The sequence below is a fragment of the Aythya ferina genome (assembly GCF_964211825.1).
Source record: "Aythya ferina genome assembly, chromosome: 15".
NCBI lineage: Eukaryota > Metazoa > Chordata > Aves > Anseriformes > Anatidae > Aythya > Aythya ferina.
The window spans coordinates 10,548,126-10,572,755 of NC_140314.1; the positions used below are offsets into that span (position 1 = coordinate 10,548,126).

Sequence of the window (24,630 nt, forward strand, 5' to 3'; positions counted from 1 at the left end):
GTGCATTTTGATCCCATGTAGTACTTCAAGGTAGCAAGTACCTTTCTTCAATTAACAAAGAACAATTGCAAGCTTCCAATTACATGGTTCTATTCTTTTTTTTTTTTTTTTTTTTTACCTGTTTCTTCTATTACTCTTGATTATTTAGAGAAAAAACAGAAATATATCATTGTGTGCTTCACTCTAACAAGATTGAATCACTTTTTAAAAAATGTTAACGAAATCAGATCATCTGGATTTCAAAATGAGAGAAACTGTGTTTAATGATCAGTTGGATTGGCAAAAATAAAAATCCCACTGACACGTCAAGCAGCACTTGGTTAGTGACGGAGGAACTAGGTCTTTAGTTCTCAATTCCTTTTCATGTTAGTAAAAATGTGATGCCATCAGTAACCTACAGATGTTCAGTATCTTGTAGGACATAAGCAGAGCATGAAGCAGTCAGAGAGATATAAATTCCTAAACTACCGAGTAGATATTAATAAACACAGAGGGCTTTTCAGAGCGTGCAGACTGAATAGAAAGCAAAAGCTTATTTAAGATTAAACCAGAAGCGTCATCCAAAGTTTACAGGCCTGTAAACACACAGCCTCTTCCTCTCCAGGCTCATTTCCCTGGATTCTTCCCTCTTACAAAATGCTCTCAAAGTATTATATTTTTCTATGAATTTCCTTTACTTTTTCCCACTCACTGTACTCTGTACTCTCCAAAAGAGGAATTGAACTGCAGGACACCTCCCTTTCTAGCAGTCTCTTACAAATCATGTTATGTACATATTCCTACTAACTTAAATGACTTTAATTTTGTAAAGTATTGCTGTTATGGTTGAGTCATACTGGCACAACTCTCAGAGCTAGAAGGAAGAATCCATAAGCTAGCAACCCTAATCAAGTATAACAGTTGTCCTAAGATACTGGTATGCTGCTGCAAATTCAGCACAGCAAACTCTCAGATACCACTGGAATGAAATTCAAGGGGCAGTAGAGATATGCAACTAAAGAGAGAATTTTTTCTTCTTCCAGGTCCCATTGTTATTTACCTGTCTGTTTGCCTCCCATGTCCTTCAGCACTCTGCAGCCTTTGGCATTCTGACATTGGACTTTTACAGATACAGGAAAAAAAATCTGAAACTGTTTACAAGCCTTCCATGTACTTTTAAAAGCAAAGCAAAACAATAAACAAACAAACAAACAAAAAAACTTTAAAAGGATGCCTGATACACGAAACCAACTGAACTGGATGCCCAAGACCTGGTATTTCATAGGAATTTTATATGCTTCAACTGTTCCAGTTCTCCTCCTCCCCACTTAGCCAGCCCCTGCCAGCTCCCAGTTGTACACTGCAGATGGAGCCAGAGCATTCGGGGGTCAGGCTACTGTCACAAAACAGAAGGACTGGGAAGGCATTAACTCCTTGGTATAGCTTTTCAAGCAGCCTGGCAGGCTGCTTGAAGGCATTTGGAGCAAGCCAGACCTTCTCAATGACAATGCTTCGCTTTGATGGAATAAACCAAAGCACATATTTATTCAAAATGGTTCAACCTCTGCCATAGAGATTAAGATTTGGAATTAGTTTTGCTCCATAAAGCTCAGATCAATTTTAGTAGCTGGTGCCAATTTGAAGTTGGAGCAATCAAATGTGGAAGGGCCAAAATCATAAAAGGAATCACTGTTCTCAAAATCCAATGCTTTAAATGAGAGAGTACGTCAGCAAACACGTGCTTGGTTTTCAATTATTAATATTACATTTCAGTTTTCTGCTGTAAAAATGTGCCATTTAGAAAAACAGTTTTCTTTGAGATTTTCTTTTTATCTTCAATTTTTTTTTCTTAGAACTGAAAGGCGTCATCAACAGTTTGTTGGCTTGTTCTATTAATACAGGCTTCAACATGCTTGCTACCACCTCTATGGCCCAAGATAGCTTAACAGAAACTAAACTGTGCAACCTACCAGCATGCATGGCAAGAATCACCCTCGGTTCTCTAATTGATGCATACTTCTGGAAGTTGGAAACTCTGCCAAGAAGAGTGTTTTCCTTTCTGCAAATAAAATAGATGCAGTTCTCTCTTATTTTCCTCAATGTTTAAACCCCTCAAAACAAGGAAAAGTGGACTTGAAATTATCCATTTCAACCTATGGTTACAAAACAGTAACTAAGGCTATGTCTGCATGACACTGTAACTGGTGTAACTGATTACAGAAAAATATTCCATATTCTAGACGATGCTGGAAAGGATTGGAGAAGGAAAAACAAGCATGAACAACCTTTGCAGGATCTACCGTCAGCCAGTTAATATTTAAATCAGGAATAAATAAATAATGGTACCTCCTGGTACCATTAATACCACTGGTACCTCCTATCCCATTAATATCAATTTGAATGAGCATAATGACTGCAGAACTTATCCAAATACTTTTTGAGATTATTCCCATTTGTCCAAAACAGGCAACATATGAGTCTTTCTGTACACAAGGTAGATGATGGATTTGATAGATTGATAGATGCTGATACTTAAAAAAAAAAAAAAAAAAAAAAAGTTTGTGGTCAAAGCAGGTATGGGAGAATTTCCTTCCTGAATGTCTTGATTCACTGGTGGTAAAAGTAAAGTATGCTCATCAACAATGCATTTGTATATTAGTATTTGGTAGGGCTCCAGGTCTTTAGTAGATCTTGTGAGAGCAGAAGAGAATTCCCTCCCTTGCCCTGCTGGCCATGCTGCTGTTGGTGCAGCCCAGTGTATGGGTGGCTTTTTGGGCCGCCAGCACACATTGCTGGGTCACATTCAAGTCGTCTTTCTCCACCTGTACCCTCGAGTCCTTCACTGCAGGGCTGGATGTCATTAATGAGAAGTTCCCTAACGTACATAACACAGAAAGATGACATGTAGAGAACATGATAGAGGCATTCTGTGTTCCCTTGAAACATATCATTCAGGTCCTGACATTTTAAATCTTCTTATATAAGAACTAGAGACTTGGGTTTGTTTTTCTACATTCAGTTCAATACAAAAATCAAAATGTTCTCAGAAAGTGTAGAAACAGTGTATTTTGATACAATTTCTCAATATTTTCTAAACAAATGTTGACAGTCTTAATGGACGTGGAATTTAATAAAAACCATCTGCACTGAAAACTGTTTTCCTTAAAAATTTCAACCTAATCATGCTAACAGACTGAGGATTCAGATTTGTGTGGAAGTTTGTGTCTAATAAACTGGGGGGTTAATTTATTGTTTTAGAAATAGAGTTGTCTCTTATAAGTAATTAAGACCGTGTACAGCCTGGTCTTGCTGCGCTGACAGAAAATGTCACTGGGCACAGCTCCCAGCAGCTCCCCTCCTGTGGGTGGAGTGGTTGCTGCCATTGCACACACAACAAGCGTGGTCACCACCTACCAATTTAAACTGTCTAAGCTAATGGTGGGGACTTTGCTCTGAATAGTCTGATGATAATTCCCAGAGTAAACTACTGCTGGATGTGGTCACTTTGGAAAGCAGCAGTTTCAAGCAGCTGGATCTGGTAGCCTCTTTGGGCTGAATCCGCAACAGGCAATCAGGCAACAACTGTCGAGTATTCTCATTAAATATTGCTAGGAGAGTCACTTTAAAAGGATATGATGCAAATACACACCTGCTTTACTTCATGTTACGTATCTATGCAAATCCAAGTGTGCCCACATGGAGTTAGTGCAAAATAGCTGATGCAGATTATAACAGAATTTACGGTGGTGCACTAACTTCTCCATGCAGAAAAACTCACAATATTAGCAATTGTTTTGCAAATTTGTGCAAGTGATGCCAAGCTGTCAGTGTTTGCCAATTTCTTGGTCTCTATTCCCTCTCTAAGCATGTCTCTGAGACAATTTGTGCAGAACATATAACAAACAGTGGTTTGGAATGGCAGATTGGTGCCCTTCCTTAAAATTGTGGTCTTATAACAGAATTATATGCAAGATCTACAAACTTGATCCCAGTTTGTCTGGCCTTTTAAAATGTTTAAACGTCTTGTGTTATCTGTTAGTGGATTTTAAATTAGCACCTTATGATATTATTATGGAAAAATAATAACATCAAACAAAATACCTAAGTAACTGTGATTTAAGAAGCAAAATATTTGTGCAACGTTCATGTTCAAACATTTCATGAATTCTGAAATTACTTTAGGAAAAGTCAGTCAGACCGTAACAGAACAATCTTTGTTCCTCTAACATTTATTCTGAAGTAATATACTAAATATCTTATAGATATTTTTACTCATACCACATGTATTATTTCAGGAATAGAAGCTGATGAATGTTTACATCATTACCAAGAGTAAATAAAAGGGAAATTAAGCAAAAAAAAAAAAAAAAAAAAAAATTCTCATTTCCTCCAGTAAAGGTTAATCAAAAACCTATAGCAATACCAGGAAGGAATAGGAATAAACTGTATTCCCATAGTAAAATTCAAAGAATTCTAATACTGTAACATGAATGCTCAGTATGCTCAGCTGACACACTGGTGTCCTTAGCATGAAAATATAACCAGGTTCTAGAATATTCTTGTACTAACAATACAAGGGGAATATGCTAAAGAAGCACAAAGTGTTAACAGGGCAGGGGGAGGAGGGAAATATGACCTTAATAGAAAACCTAGAGGAAACAAATCAACAAGATGCCTTGTTTTGATAGCAGTTAGAAATATATCAATACTTCTAAACTCAGTCCACAGAAATATCAGTGCAGACACAGCTGTCTAATAGCACAATAGAAGGAAAGGCCATCTATTGGGGTACAAACAAAATACTTTTTAGAACAGACTTGTGAAGACAATCAATTTTTTAAAAAAAGTTCATCAAACAGACTTTATCACCTAAGATGTAAACAAACACATAAGAATCAATAGACTTGTCTCAGATCTGAACTGAAACAGGATGCAGGTCTACACGTCACCTCAAGAAAAGGTTATGCTAAGTGAATGAGAGTACTTTTCTAGCTTTCTTTTGCTTACTTTGTGCATGTAATATTACTTAGCTTATACTGCATATTTTTCCCATGTAGTCTGGTAATTTTCACTGTAATAATTGCTGGGTTGTGGGTTGTTGGGCTTTTTTGGTTGTTTTACAGCTCTTTTCTCTAGCAAACCACGATCAGACAAGCAGGGCTTCAATATACAAACACTCTACAGGACAGAAAGTCTTGAAATCCCTTATCTGAAAAAAAAATGTATATAAATATATCATGGTCTAAACAGAAAACACAAAAGCTAGAAGAAAAACCATAGCAAGAAGGCTAGGAACTGAGAAATATTTAGCCTACATCTGCTACTACCCGGCTTCACGTCTGTTTTGTTTTGAACTTACTAAATTGATGTCCCTTTGAATAATTGTTGCTGTTGTCCTATGAGTCAAGCATTTCTAATTTGACTCAGAGATTACACAGAAACAGAAATAACTCATTTGCTCAAATTCATAAACAAAAGTCATTGGCAGCATGTGAAATTTTGAATTCCTGTCAAAGAAGTAAATAATGATTCTTGCCTCCAAACAGGAAAGTCTGGTAGTGTCACATCTGTGAGAAAAAGGCACGTGTCTACACACTTCTTGATACTCACATGCACATGTACTGCTCAATCTCAGCAGTATTTGGAGGGGTGGCCTGTTGCTGTGCTTTGATGACCAGCATAGTGAAAACAAGAATCATCTCTTCTATTTTTAGGGTTCATTGAATTCAGAGTGTTCCTGTGGCCAGGTCTACACAAACATCACTTTGGCACCCAGCTAATGTGGCTGTAAAGGCCAACAGTTCTCATTCCCTCCAAATCAGGGACATTTCATGGGCTGGAACTGTCATTTCACCTGCAGTTAACAGTACAGCAACGTGCCTCATTTTGGCTACTTTTTGCCGGAATAGGCTGGCACTTGGGAGTCAGTACACTAGGTAACCCCACAGGCGTCCCGCACGTCGGACTGAACAGCAAACACCTACTCTGAGTGTTCACGAGCAGGGATAACAGTTCGTTCCACATCACAATAAATAAACTTTTTATTTCATGGGAACCAATTCCAACTGCAAATCCTAAAATTCACATTACTCTTAAACTGGTTTGTAAAGGTTGCTGCTTTCCTTTTAGCTAGTGTCATTCACTGCCTTTGTGCACATGAAGCAACAACCTTTTATTAGTCCTTCCACATTCCCCATCTAGCAGTAAGCTCTAATCCTAAAAAGATTGTGTTATTAGAGCTTGGCGTTTGCTGTGATTGCTCTCCACACAACGGAAGATGCAATCAGAGGAAGAATTTATGTCCTGTAATTCAATGAATGGATGTGCTTCTCCAGTAATTTCTTTAGCAATTACTTGTGTAAAGTATGTGTTTCTGTAATTGAAATTCTACAGTGTACAGTCATTTATTAAAATACATTATTTATTATGGCATTTTTCCATCTTCATTGCATTACTTTCCTTCAGTACAATGTTTTCATGGTCACATTTTAAATTCATTTTATTGGTCTGGAGATACTGAAAGTTGCAATGCAACTTGTATGCATTCAAACAGACAAGCACGGTATAAAGTAGGGGTAAAACAAGAGGAGAGGATGTTGCAAGGCACTGACAAGTAGGTGCTTTACTTTTTACCTCTCCAAAAATTCCATCACCCACTTCCAGTAAAGCAGCCCATAACTAAACATAATTTTCTCTAACATCCCTCTTCTTTATGTAGTCATTCAGCTGTTAAGAACATGTTAGTGACCTTAGTGAGCACTCCTACCCTCCAACAAGTATTCCTAGAGGGACAGTAAAAAGACACAAAATATCTTCAGGGAAAAGCTGTAAAGGAAATCCTGAAGGAGCCATTCATTCAGGTTTTTTCCTAGACAGAAAGCCCACAGAAGACATCACCTCTGTTAGTCATACAAACACTTTTCCTGAGCAAATAATTTAGATAGGTATCAAAGATCTTATAATGTAGTTTCTCCAAACAGGGATGGAGAGGAAGACTAGAGATTAGGCTGCTAATCAGACTCCTGGTAGAAAAACTCAAATTTAGAAGTAAATTTATTAAGGTATAAACCTGAAATCACACACAGAAATTGATGCAAGTTCTCAACAAGCAGAATGTGATCAAATTTTTAAGGACCACTTGCAGCGACGACTGCCTGAGTGCACAAAGCATTGCACTCCTCCTGCCAGAGCACCTACAGCAAGCTGGGAAAGCACAACCCCAGCAAACAGCACGATGTGGAGCAAAGGGTGGGGGCTACTGGGATGGAACAGCAGTGGCATATGCAAAAGGAAGAAACGAGAAAATAGGAGACTAGTCTCTTACTTCTGTAAGGGGGGAAAAAAAAAAAGCCACCACTGTTTCCAAGGGGAGAAGTGATACCTCCAAGGGGCCCTGTGAAAAAAGCTGCTAGGTGCAATGGGTTGAGCCTCGCCAGCAGCAAAGCAGCCACCCAGTCATTTGCTCACCCCTCCTGCAGTGGGACTGGGGAGAGAATCAAAAGTGTTAAAGCAAGAAAACTTGTGGGTTGAGATAAAGCCAGCTGAATAAGAGAAGGAAAAAAAAAAAAAAAAAAAAGGCAATCACCACCTCCCACCAGCAGACTGATGCCAGACCAGTCTCTAAGCAATAACTACCTTAGAAAGTCCAAACCCTCCACACTTACTGCTGAGTTACACAGCACTGACTATCCTTTTGGCCAATTCAGATCAGCTGTCCTACGTGTGTTCCCTCCCCACCTCTTGCCACCTCCTCATTTACTCTGCATGGGCAGGATGAGAAACACTGTTTGGCAATAGCTAAAACCAGCGTGTTACCAATACTGTTTCAGTCACAAATCCAGAGCATAGCACCATACAGGTAGCTATGAAGGACTTTACTTGCCCCTGGCCAGACCCAGCACAGTAGCATCCCTCAGTGCTTCAGCCCCACCAGCCTCACAGGGCCCTGCGCTCCCACTGCCTTCCAGCATGAGAAAGGCTGAAGCGGAGTGCTCTGTCTGGGGATGGAGAGCTTTACTGAGAGCAGACAACTGAGTTCTGGAATGAGTGATGTTGTGCTTGTAAAAAGAAAAGAGTACCTTCAAGGTTATGTTTTCTGCTGTTTCAGCAGTTGTAGGTCAGCTGAAAAGATTGCTAAGAGCAGCTGAAACCAGAGAGCCTTGCTAGGTTTTTGTGCAAAGTCCTGGTGACTTAGGGCTGTAACTTTGAGACATTAAGTATTTAACAGACTTCATTCATCATTCCTGCAAAACAGATTGAAGACATCTTTTAAGTAGCACTTTATCACAAATATTTCCGACTTAGGAAAATAAAGGCATATATATTTTTATGGACGTTCTTATTTTTCAGTTTTATATCCCTTTGTATCAAATCCTGGCAACTGTGGAAAAGGCTTAGCTAAAGAATACTATTTGCTGCACAGAAAGAAAACCTTCCTCACTTTCAATTGTAAATGACTTTCATAATTGCAACCGAGTCTCTCATTTTTCCTCTACTACGTCCTGCTCTGTGAAAATCAATATCTCATTATCCAAGTCATAAGGTGAAGCAATTCTAGATGGGAATGCACTGTGCGTCTCTCCTCCTGGCTCATCTGGAATGATACAAATGCAGTGAACCTCGAGTCAGTGGGAGTTTTGCCCATTGACTTAATCTACGGTTATTTAATAGCACTGTGTTTCATTCAGAGGAGGCATAAATTTAAATAACCCAAACTCTCTATAATGAAGGTATCCTATTCTGCTAGCTTATGCTAAAATTATGGGGACTTTCTGCTTGTTTCCAGTAACTGCTGAAATAAGTTATTGCACAGATGATTTCAAAGCAAATATTGCCCTAAGCTGTAACTTCATCATCTGAAACAAGGCTTTACTGGGGAGGTGTTTTAAGAACATGAACTCATGGTAAATCAGCAAATATCCTATGTATTTTGCTTCCTTGCTTCCTTCCAAGGCATTTTAAACTTGCTATTATCTCCTTAGGCATAAACAGAATATCTGGCAATGAAAGCCAGAACTTTTTAGTCAGTTTACTTAATGTTTTACCTTGTGAACACAGAACAAATAGAAACAGATGCAGGAAAGAAACCTGAAGGTACCCCTGTTTTCTGTTTGCATGGACTTCAATACCTTTCCCTTCGTCTCTCCATCCACAAGATAATTGCATTTAGTGCCACGATGAATTTTGTTTAGAAACAGACCTACGTTCCCTCATCTTATGTCACTAAACTTGAAAAGTTAATTTCAACTTGTTGAATCTTTTTTGGTTTTAGATGCTTGGCATGAGTTTTGCCCTGTGCCTGGATACCTTCAGGAAAGCTCGTCATCTTGATTCCTTTTGAAGCCCATGAAGAGAAACGCAGTGTTCAGTGTTCAAGTTGGTTTAGATATCAGCCTTCAGATGAGATGAAAGAAAGTCTGTCCATTAATTATGAGGGGAATTGAGATGCCTGGCTTACATATACATACCTACACCTAAGGATAGCTGAGTCTCACCCAAATCTCTTTTTTTTCCTCCCTCTAAAAGATGAAAAATCCATAGCAAATGCTCACCCTCCCACGCCATTAGAGCATGAACTTCCCCAGTACACATTTGTGCTCAAGTTCCGAGGCTTGGAGCTGGCTGCAGGCTGCTGCCACCAGGCCAGCCAAACTCATATGTTCAGCTTTTATGTCTCAGAGCTCAACTAGCAAATTGTTTCATTTTACCAAATGTTTGTTCTGGGCTTTTATCAAATCTATTTTCTTCAAAATATTTTCTGGTTTTGATCTACCACCAGTTCACAACAGGCACCTGAAGTGATGGCAAAAGCTTCTACGCTGAGACCATAGGTAAATATCAATAAAATTAATTTCCTTCAGCAGAGCATATTATCCAAATACTGCAATATGCACCTGATCACAGTTAAGATTTGATCCACTTAATTGTATCTATTTACCCCCTTGTCTGTGTGGTCCTTATGAATATTTTTAGAACAGCAATAATGAGAAGAAACAAGCTCAGAGATGACACATAGGGAATACACAATTTCTCTTCACAATGAAATTTCTAGGACCCTTTTAACAGACATTGGATCTTCATTCTGCGTGCAATATAGGACCAAATACAATTTAGGGTAACGTCTGAAAACAACTCAGCATAACCGATATTTTTTCTACAGAATGAGGCACCCAGAAGGAGTTAGGCTTCTGAATAGAAGTTAGGCACTACTGAAAATCTTTTTTTTTTTTTTTTTTTTTTTTTTTTTGTCAAGACACCTCCATTTTCTGCCTTTCAGTCATTTTGCTGAGGCAATACACACAAAAAACAAGAGTATGAACCACAGCTGGATTACTGTGTACATATATACAGAAAAAAAACTTATGATTCCTGCCTCACTGAAGCCTGCACTCCAAATGTAGGACAATAAAGGGAAGAACTAAATTCAACAGACAACGGGCAACACAGAAAACTAGTGCTGAAAAACTGCACCAGGAAAACAAAGCGAGAATACCATCTTCATCTAGGAAGGAAGCAGAAGCAGGAAATAAAAGTATTAATGAATAATTTCAGTTCTTTTGTTATTGAGATGATTATAAAGTTTCAAATAACCATCAAAATTCAATGGCCTATTATGACCGTTTTCAGTAAGAAGAAAAAATCAGCACTAAGTGGGAAGAGAACAGGTGAATCAGCACGTTGCACCAAGCCTTTTCACCACTAAAACATCAGTGCAGCTCGACTGTATCTGTGATATATGTCACTGAAATTTGAGGGCTCCCATGAAATTAATTTGAACTCGATAGCCCTGCAATAGTAGTCGTCATCTTTGTGTCAGCAGATTCTTGGCCTATTGGATACTTCCTTGTAGTGTTAAAGATGATTGACAGAGGTTAGGCATGAAACAAATACTGTGCCAAAAAAAAAAGAGCTCTCTTATTTCCGCATTGTCAAACTGACATCTTTCTCGAATTTAGAATTATTTTAAAAGATAGTCTTAAACAACTCATTTTTGAAAGGGCAAGGTGAAGTACTAGGACTACATTTGCTCTGCCTCTCCCACACATCTTTGTTGTTCACTTAGAACTCTTCCACGTCCATGCTTCTCAGTGCTGTCTTCCTCTCCATAGTGAATCGGAGAATTAGTATTTTCAGCATGCCCATTTCAGCTTGGGAAGTAACGATGCATAATTAATACAGGAAACTGAGTTATCACAGGATATGTACTCTAAATAGCTTTAGAAGATTAAACTGGTATCTGAAGAGAAAACCTCATGAAAATATTTTCTACTTCAACAACATCCAACATCCTTAGCACTGTTTTTGCAAGTCAAAAGATGTCATACACTAAAGCTGAAAGACAATATTAGACGTGGGTGTTCTGAACTCTCCTGTTTGGATCACAACTATATAAAAGGCCCTGTGTATGTCCATTATATGCTAGTCTTCTTATCACAATAAACAAAGGGCATTAAAGCACCAATGTGACTAGTTAATATGATTAAGCAAGTACAAATAGTACAAAGCAGTTTATGCATATTGCTACCCTTAGCAGTTAGGTTCAACCAATCATTAAATAAACCAACAACTTTCTTTTGATAGTTCATTTGCTTATTCCTCAAATTCATAACAGAATGAAAAAATAGTATCTACCATTTATTGAGAATCCCTGAGAATATCTAACCATACTTGGGTCATTTTTATGCTTACAGGAGTTTCAAATTTCAAATGCTTGTTTTCCTAAACCTCAAATTATTGTATGTGGAAACACAAGGGGATTTTAATTAAAAACACAGCAGCTTCAGCTTTTCTGAAAACCATTCTAATTTTCTTTATATAAGGCTTTTGTGCTGCTAAATTGCTTCCCCTTGGATGGAACAGGAAGAAAGTTTAGACCAAGCAGATGGCTGGTTTGACAGTTGGTTTGAGAGTTAATCTACAAACAAAAATCAGCATCATGATGGACTACATAACTGCTGCTTGCCTACAAGCACAGTTGGTCTCGATTATCTTAAGGGTCTTTTCCAACCCAAATGATTCTGTGATTCTATGATCTAATTTGAAGACTTGTTTTGAATTTTTTCATTAATTTGGTCTTCAAAAAGACTTCAGGAACAGAAGAGCAACTGAAATGGAAGGGATGAGTAAATCCACTAGTTATCCAAAGAGAAGAGAAATGAAAAATCAATCCAAAGGGAGAAAGGCAGATTTCCTAAAAAGGGTAAATATCCTGCAACTTACTCTTTCAGTCTCAGACTGATACCTATTGAAATTCCAGATGTGGTCCAAATTCTCTCACACCCTACTTTTCCTTCCTAGCACATGGGACATATTCTACCCTGTGTAGCATTATGTGATACTCTGTGGTCTCCTCCATAGTCCATTTGAATCCAGTAGCCTTTTACAGCATAAAAAGAACTCAAAGAAGATGACCCTCTCCATAAATAGTGACAGTGAAATGCTCCTTTTAATGACAAAAAAAATCTAAGCCTTTCCAAATTTAAACTCTCTTCATTTCAGCACAGAGCTTCTGCCTCTAATACAAAGTTCCTTTCTGTTTTCTCTAGTTGGATAACCAAGTATCAGGATCACAGGATGCATGTGGTTGAATTCTTCTCAATGAGAAGAGACACCACTGTCATCAATGCAATCAGGATAACCCAGTAGTTCTAATATCAGAGGCAAAGAATGATACTGCATTTATTCTAAACAGAATATTTGCAAAAGGTTGAGACTTCTGTTTCACTGGTGGTTGTGAGCTCTCAGCTATTGGATAACTGACACTGGACCATTTCAGAAGGGAAAAAAAAATCTTTCACTGCAAGTGCTTTGTTCTTTCATAATATGAGGTGTGTAAACTAACATGCACGTCACATCTCTTGCACCCCACTGTTCTCTGATTTGTGATATCCATCGTATAAAATCTTTCTGACTGAAAACATGGACTGTAAGGAAATTATCTGTGTCTACATCAAATGATAGCATCCATACTTTGAATTAAAAGTAAGGTTCCAGAGACAATTAATAATGCAATAACACTTCCCTTTAAGAGTCTTTTTCCCCTCTCTGCTGCAATAAAAATAATACAGAAACATACCAATATTTGCAGCTTATTGTTAAAGAGACAGTGTTTCTGCTAGCCAAAGTGTAAATTGCCAGTTATCAGGAACATGTTTATCTCCAGTGAAAGCATTCAAAATGAAGTCTATGTCCTGCACTATAACAGCACGAGGACAGGCAATCAGTTGTGACAGCCCAGAAGGCCTTACAATTTAATATAATTTCAATCACCTTCATATTTTTATGAGAGATGAGAAATGAACTGGTGCGGCACCATATTATTAAACAAAACAACCACTTAAATCTGTCCATTTCAAGGTCCTCAAACAGGCTCAGACTATAAGCTACGGAATTGAGAAGGATTCACAATGTCTGTTATAGGGAGAAGAAAAAAGCACAAACATTTCCAGCTCTGCTTTAGTCTTTGTAGCCTATTTCTGTTTCAATAGCTATTTTAGTTATGAAAACCTCTATAGCACATAGCTGGATACCCACAGATGCTGGCAATCGAAGGGGAAGGAGAAAGAGGTCAAAACATTTTCCTTTGTAACTGAAGGAATCCTTTTCAGGTAGATATTCATGTCAAAAAATTGAGAAGGGATGATTTCATCTGACTTTCAAGCAAAGCTGTAGCTTATGCTGCTTGTGAATTTAGGAATGAATGCCCAAGTATGTGGGGATAGATTAGAATGAAAATTAGGAGTTTCCAGTGGCCTGTTTCCAGTGTCATGTTAAAAATTAAATCCAGATTTCTGTTCCAACCATTACGGAATATTAATTACTATCTGGCATTACCTACCGTATAGTAAACTAAGAAACTCTTCTAGTAACATTTTAGAACTTATTATCAAGAGCAACCGCAAAAATAAACAAAATATGGTTGTCATTGCTGCCCTGTTTTATTTCTTTTGCAACCTAAACCATAATTTCAGGTCTGAATCCATTTCAGATTTAGATCTTAAATGCACAGCTTCATTTCCTCTAATAATGAATGGAAGTTACAAAGTTTTATTGCTTTCTCCTGCACATTTCTAGGTCTCAATGAGAACCAAGTTGTTTATGCCTCAACCCTTTTTATCAAGGTATTTTTGTAGTAGACCTAACGTATGTTTCAATTTGCCCAATCATCTATTGCTGAGTAAATCCCAGCACTGCATGTAAATCTGAAATACAATGCTTCCATTATCATCAGTTCTTATCCTTTCTCTATTTATTGCTTTATTATTTGTAAAAAACAAATAAACAAAAATACACAAACAAATAAACAAAAAAAACATTCACACAAAGTAAAATTCAGGGCAAAACTCTGATTCATTCAAGTCACTGAACACTCCTCTGCTAAGATGACCAAGTAAGTGAATTTAATCAACGGGTAAAGGGTTTCCACCCAAAACATGAGCTGAGCGATCAGCTCCCAGCACTGCTTACATGTTTCTGGTATCAAACCCCAGGACAATAAATATTCCATGCATTTGTAAGAGCGCAAGTTTTCAGACAATCCACAGCCTAATATCTTTTCTTCAGAAAATGACAGTTTCGAATTTTAAATCATGATCAAAGTTGTCCAAACTGTGGTCAATGGACCTGTACTCAGCAGTGAGGGCTGCACTTGCTATGAGCATTGATTGCTATAAGCTGTTTACCTTCATCTTCCACTGCTTCCAGGGGAGGATGTGAGGATTTAACTCTATGCAATGCTTAGAAGGAAAATGTGTGTGTGTTGGAGAGGAGCAATATATTATTTTCAGCTCACTCCCAGCAAATCCACACCTTTATTTGGGGCCACTGAAACACCCTAAGTGTGCCCAGTGTGTCACAGTGCCCTCTGTAGGATTCATTCTCACTGCTGCAAGAACTTGAAAGGTAACAGAGCGTCAGGTAACATATTGCAGATTGCATAACGAGTGATTCATTTGCCTTCATATATGCAGAGCTATAGACTTACATGTCTGTTCTGAAGAGGAAAAATAAGTGTTCAATTAACGTCAATATAGGAAAAAAAAATCTGCCCTACTCACCTGCATCCAGAACATATCTGCTGGCAGCTATTATAAGCAGGATTTCCTATTTCTTGTATCTCAACAATTTTAAAATCAAATCTCAAATGCCATATTATTGCAATGCCAAAAGTATTTGATAATTACTTTACAAAATATTACAGTTTAACAATTTTACAACATTACAATTAACAAAGGAAACTTTTGTCAAGTGGAATTTTCCTCCTTTTGTTTCATTGAAACTGATGGGGAATAAAGCCCTACAACAGACACAGTGAGGAGCAGCATGCATTCTCAGCTAACTTCTAGCAGAATTAATGCCAATTCTTCATTCTGTGTGCCATCGCCATGAATAAATTAATAGGCTTCATAACTATGCAAATCTTTTACAGCTCATTAGCTTATTTTGAGAACACTATTAATAATAAAAAAGTATCATAAAAAATAAATAGAAATAAAATCCATTAGATACTGGTTAAAAATTTGGATACAGAGTCCAGTGGGATGTATTTTCTGCTTGGTATCTAAATTCCCATTGATGTTAACTATACTTAATAGTTCTGTGCAAGTACAGAAAAGAAACCAGGTAAACTTGAGTAGATTTAAGTACTGCTTAAAACTCTGGAAAAAATAAAAGTAAAAATCAGCAGTTGACCACATCCAGTTGGTATCTCTTTGACATTTAGATAGCAATTTTGCAGCCCTGTCTTTCCACATTAAATTCCTGGTGAAATATTGTTTCACCAGAATGCAGTGTTTCTTTACATAATTGGAGGTTAAAACCTGAAAAAAACAAAGTGAGAGAAGAATTAGGCATTCCCATAACAAATCTTACCTTTCTTTAGTTTAGAATGACAAAAGTTGTCTCTGATAGTCATAATGGGAATGTTTTGACCAAGGGATTCAAAAAAATCTCTACATCGATCATCTAATGCCAATGTCAGAAGCAATAAAAAGCACTAAGATTTATTGTCAGTCAACTACCAAGGAGGGAATGTCAAATTAACTGGAATTTGCATAGCAAACATTTTTACATAGCAAACATTTACTAACAACTTAACAATATATTCTAAGATTTCTCTTTCTGAGGTCACGTTGCAGCAGCACTTACAGAGGTAGCATGAAACTCTCCTGCTAGACCTGTGCCCAGAAAAGCACCTAATCATTTTTTTTTCATCTATGTATTTGGCAGAAGAATGTAGGTGGCTGTAGATGTTTAATGTGAAACAATGCCCATACAGAATGTGACATCTGCCTTTCAAATAGACTTTTTCTATTTCATAAAGACTAGTTTCTAAACTGAAAGATTAGACTTTTGACAGTAGCTCAAATCTGCTACCCTTGCCATGACACTACCTAAAACAATCCTAATGATTGACCCCACATAGGGGGTGGGATGTTATCATCTCACATCTCTTTATAAGCACAGTCTGAAAAAGCTGCTAAGTGAAAAAGCAGAATCGCCCTTCTTGTGATACACACCACTCTCACAGCACGCCTCAACGGAACGCCTAGGGACACTTCAGTATCAGACACATGCCGAGATCTGTTTGGTTTGACTCGCAAAGAATCACAGAATATCCCGAGTTGGAAGGGACCCACAAGGGTCATCGAGCACAACCCCTGGCTCCACACAGGACCACCCCAAAATCAGACCCTATGTCTGAGGGCAGTGTCCAAACGTTCCTTGACCTCTGACAGGCTCAGTGCCATGCCCACGGCCCTGGGGAGCTGTGCCAGAGCCTGACCACCCTCTGGGTACGGAACCTTTCCCTAATCCCCAGCCTGACCCTCCCCTGTCCCAGCTCCATGCCGTTCCCTCAGGTCCTGTCACTGTCCCCAGAGAGCAGAGCTCAGCTCTTGCCCCTCCGCTCCCCTCGTGAGGGAGCAGCAGGCCGCCATGAGGCCTCCCCTCAGCCTGCTCTGCTCTGGGCTGAACAAACCGAAAGACCTCAGCCGCTCATACATCAGGAGAAAGCTTCCCTTGACCAGCTAGCAGTGCCATGCCTGAAGCACCCCAAGACACAGTTGGCCCTTTTGGCTGCCAGGGCATGCTGTTGGCTCAGATTCAACTTGCCACTGACCAGAACCCCCAGATCCCTTTCTATGGGGCTGCTCCCCAGCGTCTCATCCCCTGTACATATGTCTGCCACACCCCAGGTGCAGAATCCAGTACTTGCTAAATTTCATTACATAAATTTCACCTTCATGATGTTATCATTTTTAGACCCTACGCCTGAAGCACAGCTACATCATGCACCTCTTTTATAGGCACAGGAATTACATTTTTATGATGAGCTAAGTGATAAGAAACATTTGGAGTGATGCAGGGACACATTTCTACTTATGTACATAAACCTACGTACAACTGTTATTCCATCTAGGTATTCCAGACAAATGATGGATGGGAAAACAGGACAAGAATATAAGCACATTTTATTTGAAATGGCAAAGCCTTGGCAGGAGTTTGGGTTCTTTTAAATGAAGAAAACATTTTACTGTAATATTATTGTTTTATACAATCTCTTCTGCTCATAGAAGTGACAGTATTTCCATAGAGTAAACTATATTGGTGATCAGTGGAAAACTTAAAACCGTATCAGAGTGAAACACTTTGTGTACCAGTCCAACTCAGAAATTCCAGGACTACAGCTTTCTATTAATCATCCAGCACATTTCAGACACACATAAGAAATCAGAAGGCTCCTCAGAAACTACATCTTGGCTAAGCATAATTTATATTTTACAGAAAAATTAAAGAGACTTTCTTCCTCTTATGCTAGTGTCAAGAAACCTCTCAAATATAAAATATTAACGATTTCAAAATGAAAAAGCAACCCACACCAAATGCATGTTGGTGTGACAGCTGCCAGAATGGATAAAAGAGCTGATTTTCTCCTAAATGCCGTAAGGAGCTTCAGGTACAGTTCATGCATGACAGGTTTGGGTTTTGTTGCACAATTCCATGCTTAGTTAGAGATTATCTGATCTTCAGTGGACCAGTTGTGACCCTGCTAAATTTCAGCAAGGAAACGCTCTACTTCTCGTGATCTGCAGAGGTTGCTCTCTTTCTAACTGCTGGTTAGCAGTGGTAATTTGTTGTTCTGCATGTCATGATGTGACAAGGTGGCAACAGTTACCTAGGGCACCAGTCACATTCAGAGAGACTTTTTATTGATTTTAGCATGTCTTTGACAAAATCTTACAAGGAACCATACCCTTATATAACAACCCCATCAGACAAATCAAAATACATTTTTTTCCTCATTCTCTACTGAATTCTACAACAACAGAAATTACTTCTTGGATGATTTTTTAATTAAAAACGATCCTTTGGACCATTTTCATTTCAGTCTTCTTTCTAACAAATTCATCTTGTAACCCGCAAAAAATGTATATTTGCTTACTATAAAGGGAACAAGACAGGCTCGGTTGACTGTTTTTTCATTGCAAAGACTCAGCTAAGAAAACTTTCATGAGTGACTCAGTGAAATTTAAGACTATCAGACCAACACTCCAACTAAACACATTTATATTTGTTCTGCAGTCAACAATGTCACTTTTGTCACAACTACATTCACCATAGGCTCTAGATAAAAGAATATCTTATGTGGTATATTTTAGCAAGTATTTGCGAAGAGCTATGTTCAAAGGCCACATGACTCAGAAAATTTGCATGGATGATTATATTCAGATGGTCACTCAGGAAGTATTTGTCCCAAAAAATAGTGCCACTAGATTGTCCTACTTTCAGATTCTTCTGTGAATGGCAGGCAATATCATATATTTAACAGCTAGTGCTTATATGTTTCTACGAGGAAAAGTAATCTATTAGAAAGCAATTGCTTCACATTTCTGTCTAGGTCTGGAGTGAAAGGCCAGTGAAAGGTTCATTCAGTTTCACCTCAGCTCCTCCAAACATCACACTGAATCTGAATACATTCAGATTAACACTCCATTTACGGATAATTATTATTCACATATATTTATATAAATATATATTTATTATATATTATTATTATATAATTATTATATATTATTATAAATATATATTATATATTATATTATTATATATTTATATAAATATATATTTATTATATATTATTATTATATTTATATATTATTCACACATATTTATATAAATATATTCACATATATTTACGGATAAGTATTATTCACATACCAAGAATGTTGCGGTGTTTAATTCAACCTATAAAATGCCTGGATCCTCTCAGAGTGAAGAACGCAGCAGGTTTTGGTCCCAGGCTTTTCTAATGCACTGTTGTCTGATTCCAGAATTTCTGTAAGCACAATTATTCTCACTGGATTTATATTTGGGCAACCAGTAAAAGGAGATCAGGGAAACCCCAGTGGAAAGACTTCGCATTTAATTCTATAAATAAACACAGCAATCCTTACCAATCACCATTTACTCATTGTTTCACTATGGCTCTAACATATTTGATGGCATTAATTGTTAGTGCTTTTTTTTTTTTTTTTTGCCTTTTTTTTTTTTCCCCCAATGCTTTTAAAACAAATACTTCGCTAGCTCTGCATTACAGCCAGCAATATAAAAATCACATTAAGTTATATTAAATTACACTAAAGCAATAAAATATATTTTGCTGTCAGCCACCCATCTGGAGGCCCCTTTTTACTTTTGCTATTTTCTATAGAAAAATTTTTCACTGAGGAATATTGCTGAAAATTCTCTGGCTTCTTCCCAGCTCAGTTTTCACTGCCTTTGACTCAATCCACTGATTTTCCCCAGTGCTCTCTTTCTTCCATGCCTGATTTTAAAGGACAGTGTGACAGAGCAGCTCAGAAACTTGCCTTGTGACTAGATTAGAAAAAAAGGTAGAGCTATAAGGATTTCTTGTCTTGCTTTCTGTTTGTAAACTGTCCAGCATGGACTGAATCAGCAAGACTGGATGGATCTCATAATTGTTTCCTATTACAGAGTACTGTTCTAAAGAAGTCTTCAGCACACTAAGCAAGACACAAGGCTTGCCTGACCTCACAACTAGGAAGTCCAGTGTTCAGATGGACACCTCATCTTCAACTCCATCCTGCAATGTACAGTTTCCAAACAGCACATCAATTAATCACAGCATGAGACTACTGCTGTCTCCATATGTAAGCACCCAGCTGTTACCTTACATTAACAACAACTGCAGACATCTCACACTCCTTTACCCCAACATTTTGAACTAACTCATCAGGTTAGTTGAATGATATTAAAAGGCCACTTTCCTTAACTTTCTGTTGCCTGGAACTAAAACTTCATCAACATCACATAGCTTTGAGTAGGTGTGCATTTTGTGTTGCATTCCTCCATACTACAGGCATGCACTTATCAGGTCAATCCATGAGCCAAGTACGACTCCTAGAATCAACAAGAATACATACCTTCTAATCAATCTGGCTATCAGATCAGCAATCCCAACTGTATTCTCTTTCGGCTCCTGACTTTATAGTCAGAATCACAGAGCAGTCTCATTCCTTCATCATTACTTGGCATTTTGTTGAAATCCCTAAGGCAATTAAAGGATGCCCTCAAACTTCTCAACTTTAGTTTCTTGCCCTCAACCAAGAATACCACTGGAATGATGTCACACCAAGACACAGAATTAAATCAAAATTATCTGCCTTTTTCTGCCCTTATTATACCTTTCATATTTGCTAGTCAGTAACTTCTTTTACATTCCTCTTAGTGAATATAAAGTCACGTCCAGAAGCTCTAGTTCCATCTCTTTAGCTAGATCTTCCTCATGGCCTTTCTTTCTAACACCAGTTTCTAACACCTCACCAATACGTGAACCCATATCCCTTTGAAATTAGTATTTAAAGTATTCCACAGTTTCAGATGATCCATTTATCTTTTGTGACACCACACATTGCTATAAAACAGACTGTCTTCAAATGATGGCCAAGTTTCCTTCTCATTAGCATGACCTAGAAAGAGAGAAACTGACTCATACCTGGGGCTCTGGGAACACCCACTCCCCAGGGATATGGGGAAACCCAGCCTCAGAGGAGGTGGGTTGCTTGGGAATTGCGCACGTGAAGCTGATTTATCTGTCACAAGAGAGATTATTACTGCAGCAAGCTTAACATCAGAGTCATTAAAATCTCATACCACAGGGACAAGGCAGCACAAATATTAAGATGGGTATCTGTTGTACTTCTAAGACAAATAGAGGGAAATTAGCTTTCCATGACAAACTGTGGAAAAAGGAAGAAATTACTATGAAAGGAAGCTGAAAGCACACTGTACATGAGGAACTACTGTTTTACCAACTAAGACATCCTAATTAGATCTCTCACCAGAGAACAGCAGTAAACCTTTTATGTTGGAGTACCTGGCTTAATTTATTGTTGACATTTTAAACCTTAATGCATTTCTACATATAAGCACAGATGGTGCACAGTGCTGCTTGATAAACCTTCTCCCTGTGGCCCTGACTAAGAACCATTAATACTCCATTCATCCCACAGATCCAGAATAAAGAAAGTTCAAGAGGTTCCCGTGTGCACTGGTATGCCAGGAAGGAGATAACTACCGGGAAGTTAACAGGAATAATTTGCCAGAAGAGAGCAAGCCATTGCTGAGTTTACAGGAATAGTCTTGAATGTCCAACACTGTTAGAAAGACTGTTAAAAAAAGCTGTTAATGTTATCCCAAGAACTGCAGGCTGCAGTTCTGGGACAGAGAGTGACTGGATGTTTTTCCATTGTTGCTGAGGGCACTGGACAGCGTAAGGTTAACAGCTACAGCAGAACAGCCCTGGCTGCTGAAGGCAGAAGAAAAGCAGCTCAAGCTCCTTTTACACGAGAAAGTGCTGTTTTTCTTCACACCAGTGCTTAATATTACATGAAATACTAGAGAAAATATTTTTTTCTTTGACTTAAACTTGCTAAGATACTTTTATTATGGCATAACCTTGTGCAGCACCTTAATTTCCAAGGAACCTCTGCTAAAGCATGCAGACATACAGACCTTCACGTCCAAGTGCTTGGTAGCAACACAACCAAGCATATCAATCGTGTTATTCAAACCTGCCTCATTCCTGTTTCTCTGCCTACCAACTAATTTATACACTTTATGCAGTTATCTTACATGATGAAACAGAATTTGTTGCTAGAGGCCCTTACAAATGCAAGGTGTTAGGAAATTTCTCTGTCACTTGGCTCCAACTCTACTTCAGCCAGTCCTGCTAGGAGATTTCATATCAAAGCATTTTCCCGAGAAAACAGAAAGCAAAATCTGACAAAACCATATTCATATACACTACTGGGGATCATTTAATGTTTGTATATATACTTTTTAGTGTTTTAGATTTATACATCTCTAATCAAATAAGTATGCTTTTATCTCTTATGTTGTTTTGTTTCCAAGAGCCAAACATAATATACCTTCTTACAACTGCAAATTCTCTTTGCAATTCAGAGAACAAATACGGGTAGATACCCAGAAGCGTTAAGATACTCAGATCCATGGAGCCGGTTTGGCAGTAGTAAAAATGTACACATGAACCAAGAAACCACCAAAATCAGAAAGTTGCCATCTGCTTAAACTACAGAGAAATATTCTTTCTTAATTCACTATTATCAAGACAAAAAGCTTCAGAGAAGAAAAAGGAGGCTCTAAAAGATTTTTCTTTTTTAAAAAAAGTAAAACATGAGAATAGAAACTTGACAACCCTAATCAAGTATTGTCATCTCATTTGCATATTTTCACAAGAGGACATGAATATGCAACTGCAGAAGCTTCTGAAAAAAAAAGTCTAAATAATAAACCACATTTATTTTGTGCTTACTACCTTTTGTCTTGTTTTATTTGTTAAGAAAACATGCTCATTATTCCAGGTCACAGTAAATACCTCCAACATTATCCATCAGAATGGGATCACAGGAATAAACATGCTTTAAGGACAACTTGCTCTGATGCACAATTCAGTTGCTTATGTTTTTAAAAACACACATTCAAACTACTTTAGATTCTAATTAATTTTATACAGTGGTATCTTTTTCCTTACATGTTCAAATATCAGATCCTGTGTGAGACTGGGGTAAGAGCAAAGCAAACTGTCATCAAACAGGATACCAGATGTTTAGGAAAATAGAAATCATGGAGAGGCAGGAGGAGGAACAAAAGAGGCAACAGTTGGCAACGATCTTCCTTCTTTCTCATTATCCTCCATTTGCTTTCCATTTAACATATCAATTATTCAGCATAATTGGCTGTCCTTTACCTTACTGCTTCTTCAAAGATGGTGCATATCACAATACTGTTGCACTGATTTGCATCAACTGAGAGTTATCTTTCAGCCAGCCATCAAAAGAAAAAGCTATTTCTGTCTAGAGAGCTGTTCATACGGCAGCAGCAAGAGTGAAATGAGTCACTGCCTCTAACAGGCAACATCACAGTAAACATCTACTTGCAGAGACAGAATCCAACCAAAATCAACCGATACTGATGTTCAAGTCTGTATTTTTTCTCTTCTGTTATTTTTCACAGGAACGTTTATCTTGTAAAATCACATGGCCTGGAAGCACCAGTTAAAAATTTGTGGGTGAATATTCTCTGCTTTGCACTGACAGTTTCAGAAAAACTAGAGTAATTTTATACTGAATGAGGATGAATTCAATTTTTTCCAAACTGCCATAACCCTTTAACCAAGGCCATCTATGCTCTGCTTCCCTCCTTGAGGAATATTTTTCCAGTGCATTCCAAGTTGCCATTCAGAATGCACTGGGTCAACAGATAGTTAAACTTCAGCATCACTCTCAGTGAATTCATCTCAGTCCTTTTTTATCTTCATTATCCAAAGACGTCCACAGTCAATTCCAACAACTGTGCTGTAGAGCACTGCCCTACCCGTTTGGGACCACTGCAGTCCATCACAGCTCATTTCCAGCAGCTCTTTCCCTGGCATTTCAGCTAGAAGGATGAGGCTTTTTTTGGCCAAGGCAGCTTACATTAACCCTCCATCTCTATAGAAGAACTTGTTTTTCACCACAAGCCTCCATCAAGCCCAAAGAAGCCATGAAATCTCCACCATTCGAAGACTTTCAGTTTCTTCACGTGGGCAAGGCCTTGAATGCGTGGATCTAGTTTCGAAGTTACTGCTGCTTTGCTTTAAGCATGGCATGGCCTTGATGACCTCCAGAGATCCTTTCCAGCCCATGTTATTCTATATAACAAAACCACATCTTCTTTGTATGGTAGAGGAGGAGAGAACAATCCACTTGAAAAGATGAGAGCTAACATTGTGCTGTTGAGAGAGAGGAATGACCGCACTGCAGTTTACATCCCATGGGATGGTCGAGGACCACCCCTTCCAAGAAGGGAGACAGGAGCTGTTGCTGCAGGAGGAACTGCATGTCCTCCCCAGCCAGACAGGCCAGCCATCACACCTGTGAAGATTTCTATGGAACTCCTAAGATAAAGTATTGAAAGCATACTGGTTTTTAGTGTGTTTTTTGTTTGTTTGTTTGTTTGTTTATTTTCCTGATTCGGTCAAGAAACTTAAAAAATTGTAAATACAAGCATCGCTAGAGAAAGTAACTACCTTAATTATTCAACTTTTTTGTTTGTTTGTTTTATTTTAAT

The 24,630-nt window shown here is 38.1% G+C and overlaps 1 long non-coding RNA gene across 2 annotated transcripts in view; it reads right to left on the minus strand.

Annotated features, from left to right (window-relative positions):
- LOC311445204 overlaps positions 1-24,630 on the minus strand; it is a 161,423-nt gene that overhangs the window by 75,998 nt on the left and 60,795 nt on the right. Inside the window, exon 2 of one of the 2 annotated variants that reach the window (XR_014698298.1) lies at positions 1,950-2,038. The exons of the other annotated variant lie outside the window; for it this stretch is intronic. This is a non-coding gene — a long non-coding RNA (uncharacterized lncRNA). The remainder of the gene's footprint in view (positions 1-1,949; positions 2,039-24,630) is intronic. 2 annotated transcript variants of the gene reach the window in all.